We start from the raw sequence: 6,331 nt of genomic DNA on the forward strand, positions 1-6,331 counted from the left end.
AGCTCCTCACAATGTATGGAGGTCTCCACTCTAAGTCTAACACCCAAAGATTGTATACCAACAGAAAGGAAGGTGGTCAAAGCTTGATAAGCGTCCAAGCTACCATCACAGATGAAGCAAGGAGTATCCAGGAATACATGCAAAAAATGGCACTAGAAGATGAGATGCTGAGAGAAAGCCTAAGGCAGCAACAACAGATCTGGAAGGAAGAACAGGAACATGAAGCGCCATGGCAAGACAAGCCGCTGCATGAGATGTACCATCGACAGATAATGGAGGTGGCTGACATGGAGAAATCCTACCAGTGGCTGGAGAAATCGGGACTCCGAGATAGCACAGAGGCACTAATCATAGCAGCACAAGAGCAAGCACTAAGTACTGATCCATAGAAGCAGGAATCTACCACACAAGACAAGACCCAAGATACAGACTATGCAAAGAAACCTCAGAAACCTTCCAACACATAGTGGCAGGATGCAAAATGCAAGCAGGAACAGCGTATCCCTAACGCCACAACCAAATAGCGGGAATTTTATACAGGAACATCTGTACAGCATATGGGCTAAGTCCCCCTAGGTCTAGGTGGGAGACCCCAGAGAAAGTGGTGGAGAATGAAAGGGCTAAAATTCTGTGGGACTTCAAGATCCAGACGGATAAGCAGGTGTTGGCTAACCAACAGCACCATGGAACCAATGGTGCTTTATAAATAAATAACATTGTCATAGTAGACAAGGATCAGAAGACAGCAATGATAATAGATGTGGCAGTGCCAAGTGACAGCAACATCAGAAAGAAGGAAAATGAGAAGCTGGAGAAATACCAGGGCCTCAAAGGAGAACTGGAGAAGATGTGGACGGTGAAGGCAACAGTAATTCCAGTGGTGGTAGGAGCACTTGGAGCAGTGACCCCTAAGTTGGGAAAATGGCTACAACCGATCCCAGGAGCAAACATCTGAACTCTGTCCAGAAAAGTGCAATACTGGGAACAACTAAGATGCTGCCCAGAACCCTCAAACTCCCAGGCCTCTGGTAGAGGACCCCAGAATGAGGAAGGACAAAAAAGACCACCCATATATATATATATATATATATATATATATATATATATATACACTCACTGGCCACTTTATTAGGTACACCATGCTAGTAACGGGTTGGACCCCCTTTTGCCTTCAGAACTGCCTCAATTCTTCATGGCAGAGATTCAACAAGGTGCTGGAAGCATTCCTCAGAGATTTTGGACCATATTGACATGATGGCATCACACAGTTGGCGCAGATTTGTCGGCTGCACATCCCTGATGCGAATCTCCCGTTCCACCACATCCCAAAGATGCTCTATTGGATTGAGATCTGGTGACTGAGGAGGCCATTTGAGTACAGTGAACTCATTGTCATGTTCAAGAAACCAATCTGAGATGAATCGAGCTTTATGACATGGCGCATTATCCTGCTGAAAGTAGCCATCAGATGCCTGTTCTTAGCTGAGAGGAGTGGTACCCAGTGTGGTCTTCTGCTGCTGTAGCCCATCTGCCTCAAAGTTCGACGCACTGTGCGTTCAGAGATGCTCTTCTGCCTACCTTGGTTGTAACGGGTGGCAATTTGAGTCACTGTTGCCTTTCTATCAGCTCGAACCAGTATGCCCATTCTCCTCTGACCTCTGGCATCAACAAGGCATTTCCGGCCACAGAACTGCCGCTCACTGGATTTTTTTTCTTTTTCGGACCATTCTCTGTAAACCCTAGAGATGGTTGTGCGTGAAAATCCCAGTAGATCAGCAGTTTCTGAAATACTCAGACCAGCCCTTCTGGCACCAACAATCATGCCACGTTCAAAGGCACTCAAATCACCTTTCTTCCCCATACTGATGCTCAGTTTGAACTGCAGGAGATTGTCTTGACCATGTCTACATGCCTAAATGCACTGAGTTGCCGCCATGTGATTGGCTGATTAGAAATTAAGTCTTAACACACAGTTGGACAGGTGTACCTAATAAAGTGGCCAGTGAGTGTGTGTATATATATATATATATATATATATATTAGATTATGGCCCGATGCTATCGCATCGGGAGGATGCGATAGCATCACACCTCTTGCCATGTTAACCCTCAACACACACACTCAACACACTCCTCTCACCTTTCACCATCTCCACTCACGTCCACTCACTCCTTCACTCCACATACGACCCCTTCTCTCACTCCGTCTCTCATACTCACGCCGTCATCGCCGCTGCTCCACGATCCCCGACATCTTCCGCCGGCGCCATCCTGGATCCAGACGTTGTCCACGCCGGTGACATGTTCTTGCGGTGACGCCATCTTGAGTATCGTGAAATCCCGCGATAGTCAAGATGGCGTCGCCGGAAGAACATGTCGCCGGCGTGGACGACGTCGGGATCCAAAATGGCGTCGGCGAAATCTTGCGAGTTTTCGCCGACGCCATTTTGGATCCCGACGTCGTCCTTGCCGGCGACGTTCTTGCGGCGACGCCATCTTGAGTATCACGGGATTTTGCAGATCCAAAATAGCGTCGCCGCAGGAACATGTCGCTGGCGTGGATGCCGTCGGGATCCAAAATGGCGTCGGTCGAAATCTCGCGAGATTTCGCCGATGCCATTTTGGATCCCGACATCCTCCACGCCGGCGACATGTTCTTGCGGCGACGCCATCTTGACTATCGTGGGATTTCGCCGATCCAAAATGGCGTCGCCGCAAGAACATGTCGCCGGCGTGGAGGACGTCTGGATCCAGGAGGGCGCCGGCGGAAGAAGATGTTGGGGATCGTGGATCAGCGGCGATGACGGCGTGAGTATGAGAGACGGAGTGAGAGAAAGGGTCGTATGTGGAGTGAAAGAGTGAGTGGAGATGGTGAAAGGTGAGAGGAGTGTGTGTGTTGAAGGTTAACATGGAAAGAGGTGAGCGGTGACGTCACCGGTTACAACTGGATGAAGTTGTTACAACCGGAAGCTGCTTAGGGCAATTATTATTATAGATATATATATAGTTAGCTACGTTTGGGGAAAAGGGTGGTTTAAACTTTTGCTATTTTTATGTTTTTAAATCACTTTTAGTCACCTTTAGCTATTAGGGTCTGTGATTTCTTCATCATCTATACATTACACTGAAGTACGATATTATTGGAGTGTATATTAAAATTACTGGTCTCCTCATGGAGCCCAGAAACAAGAATGAAAGTAACCCGATAGAACTGTGAAGGATTGACTTTGAGTTGAATTCTTTGAATTTTGTGGTTCTATGCAAATTATGATTCCCTTTCTCTCCCCCTCTTCTGCTCTTTCTCCACCTCTCTACTCCTCTCTCTCCTGCTCTGTACGCCTTCTCTTTTCCACTCTTCCTCTCCCCATCTTCCTCTTTCCCCATCTTACTCTCCCCTCAGCTCTCTCTCCCCTCATCTTTCTCCCTCTCCCCCAACTTTCTCCCTCTCCCCCATCTTTCTCTAGCCCCATCTTTTTCCCCTCTCCTTCCGCCTGTTTCCCCTTCTTCGCTCTCCCTCCGCCCATTTCTCCTTTTTTGTTCTCCCTTTTGCCCTTTTTCCCTCTCCCTCCACCTTTTTCCCCTTTTCCCCTCTCAACCTCTCCTTTCCCCCCTCACCCTTTTCCTCTGCCCTTTTCCCCTCTCCCTCCCTATTTCTGAACTGACGTTAGCCATCTTTGATATGCTTTTAGTGACGCTGTCACGCTTGAAAGGCATTTAACAAATTAAACTGATGATATGGGCGGCAGCTCTGAACACATCAGTTACTCTGGACGCCATCTATATAATGCAGCCGCCACTTGCACTGTACAGAGCAGACTGATCCATTGAGCCCCCTTTGTATAGTGATGGCATACGACTGCCATACATGTACGGCGGCCATCCCAACGATTATAGTGCAGCCCTTTGCAGTATTTTAACTTGTCTAAATTGTTCTGTTAGAGGTTTCTGGTGGCGCAATTCTCAGTAAAGAGGAAATCTGTGCTGTGGGCTGCGCTAAATTAGGCAGCGTCCTGCTTGTCACTCCTAGTTAGCGCTTTCAATCTGAGTGAGCGCTATAAGATCCTATGATGCTCGCTCCTGCCCTGCTGACGGACCAAGGACAGACTGCGGGTAGTCCAACAACGAAAGCCTCTAAGAGTATGTTTACACTGAGGTTTGTTGTTTTTTTTCAGGAGTATTTGGAGCAGAAACTCAAAAAAACGAGTTTTGGAGATTTTGTGAATTTCTACTCAAAAACTCAGTGTGAATATACTCTAATGGCGTACATTCAAAAAACGATTGTACTATAAAGTCCTACACTATAATCATTTTTCTTTTGAAAGCGGAGGGACGCTTCAATTTTCCTACAAAATGTTTCCTATGTATATTGCCAACAGTGAACACAAGGTGGCGCTCATATTAAGCTTTTTCCGTTTTTTTCTCGTTTCGCCTATTAGTAGGAACTTGTGTGTGAATCACGCACTGTCTGCCATCGTTGCTGCGCTCAGCATAAGTTACCTCCGTTGCGAGGAAAGGAAGCTAAAAAGTGTTGATCGCACATGATGTAGTAAAATCCTATGATGTTATTCATAATCTCAGACTAATATTCCTGTTACCAGCACCACATGATAATAAAAAAAACTGGATAAGGAGACTGCCAAGTTTTCTCTATTTAAAAGAAAAATCTGGCGATGCTGATTTTTGGATACTTTTAAGACTCAACCCTTACAAATAAATTACTGATGAGCCCTAATACACAGACTCAAAAACCTGCAGATCATGAATACTGAGTCTGTTGGTTTTCTTAGAATCTACTGCACCAACTGGTAAATTGTGCGACATGCGGTAATATAATTTATACCAAAAACCGTGACTAATCTGGTTAGTCATATTGGACTGCTATTATTTTGAACACTACTGTATTGTATTGGAGCCTGGACGATTTGGCTCCGTATAGACTGGATACAAGAGAATATTCACCTCTCGGCTAAGTCTGTACAGGTGTGTAGCCAGCAGAGGTTGTAGCACTGGCAGCACAAAAAAATAGATATTAAAAAGTTGCACTGTGGCGGTATTATTTATTGTAATCTGAAAAACTGGAACAAATACTTGCGCTTTCTTCTATCCTGCCTTCTATGAATCAGTTCATTGTGAGCGGAGTAAAGTATAATTACAGGAGGAATGTCGTCCTGTCATGTCGTGGTGCTGGCAGAAAAATGGCCCTATTTCCAGATCCTTGGTAAACCCGCCAAGAATTAACCTCAAAGTTCCTCCTGGAAATAAAAAATTGAATTTATTCCATAAGAAAAAAAGCTCTTTATTAACCAAGAACATATGCTGGGTTCACTATTTTACTGTTGTATAATACCCATTATACAATGGATAATTCATCCAATTTTGTAAAATAAATACATTAAAGTCGATGTGCCCGATCCATCATTTGCATCTTTTTCTGTCACTTTTTTTTTGTCTAGCGCTGTTTTTTTTTTTTACAAATTCTTGAAAGTGGCACACATGGTTCATAAATTTTGTGTAGAATCAAAATTGCTCCTTTTTTGCCTCTTGAACCTTTTTTCAGCAAAAAAAAACAAAAAACTCGTATGCTATGTTAAAATGCCACAAAATTTGCACAATCTTATACAGACTTGCATCAAATCACTTCCATAGAATCCCCATGTCCAGCCCATAGAATCCCCATGTTCACCATCATAGAATCCCCATGTTCACCCCCCATTGAATCCCCATGTGCACTTCCATAGAATCCCCATGTTCACCCCCATAGAATCCCCATGTGCACTTCCATAGAATCCCCATGTTCACCCCCATAGAATCCCCATGTGCACTTCCATAGAATCCCCATGTTCACCCCCATAGAATCCCCATGTGCACTTCCATAGAATCCCCATGTTCACTTCCATAGAATCCCCATGTGCACTTCCATAGAATCCCCATGTTCACTTCCATAGAATCCCCATGTTCACCCTCATAGTCATACTCATAAAAAAAACACCACATACTCACCTCAGTCCCGTTCCAAGGCTTCCTGCTTCTGCCTCCGGGTAGCTGACTCTCCGGCGGTACACAGCTGATGCAATGAAATGACGTAATCGCGTCAGCCGTTTCACATGCTGATTGGTGGAGGTAGTGGCCGGAGGCTACTCCACCAATGCTGACTGCGGGAGACAGCGAGCGGGCGGGCAGCGAAACTCAGGTTTCCAGCTCCACAACTGTCTCAGTCCGCGGGTTAGGGTTGGGGTTAAGGTTGCGTTGGGGTTACGGTTGTGTTGGGGATATGGTTGTGTTGGGGTTACGGTGTTGGAGTTACAGTTGGGGTTAGGGTGGTGGTTAGGGTT

Source organism: Dendrobates tinctorius, unplaced genomic scaffold (assembly GCF_039654945.1).
Source record: "Dendrobates tinctorius isolate UK_male_01 unplaced genomic scaffold, ASM3965494v1 ptg000285l, whole genome shotgun sequence".
Classification (NCBI taxonomy): Eukaryota; Metazoa; Chordata; class Amphibia; order Anura; family Dendrobatidae; genus Dendrobates; species Dendrobates tinctorius.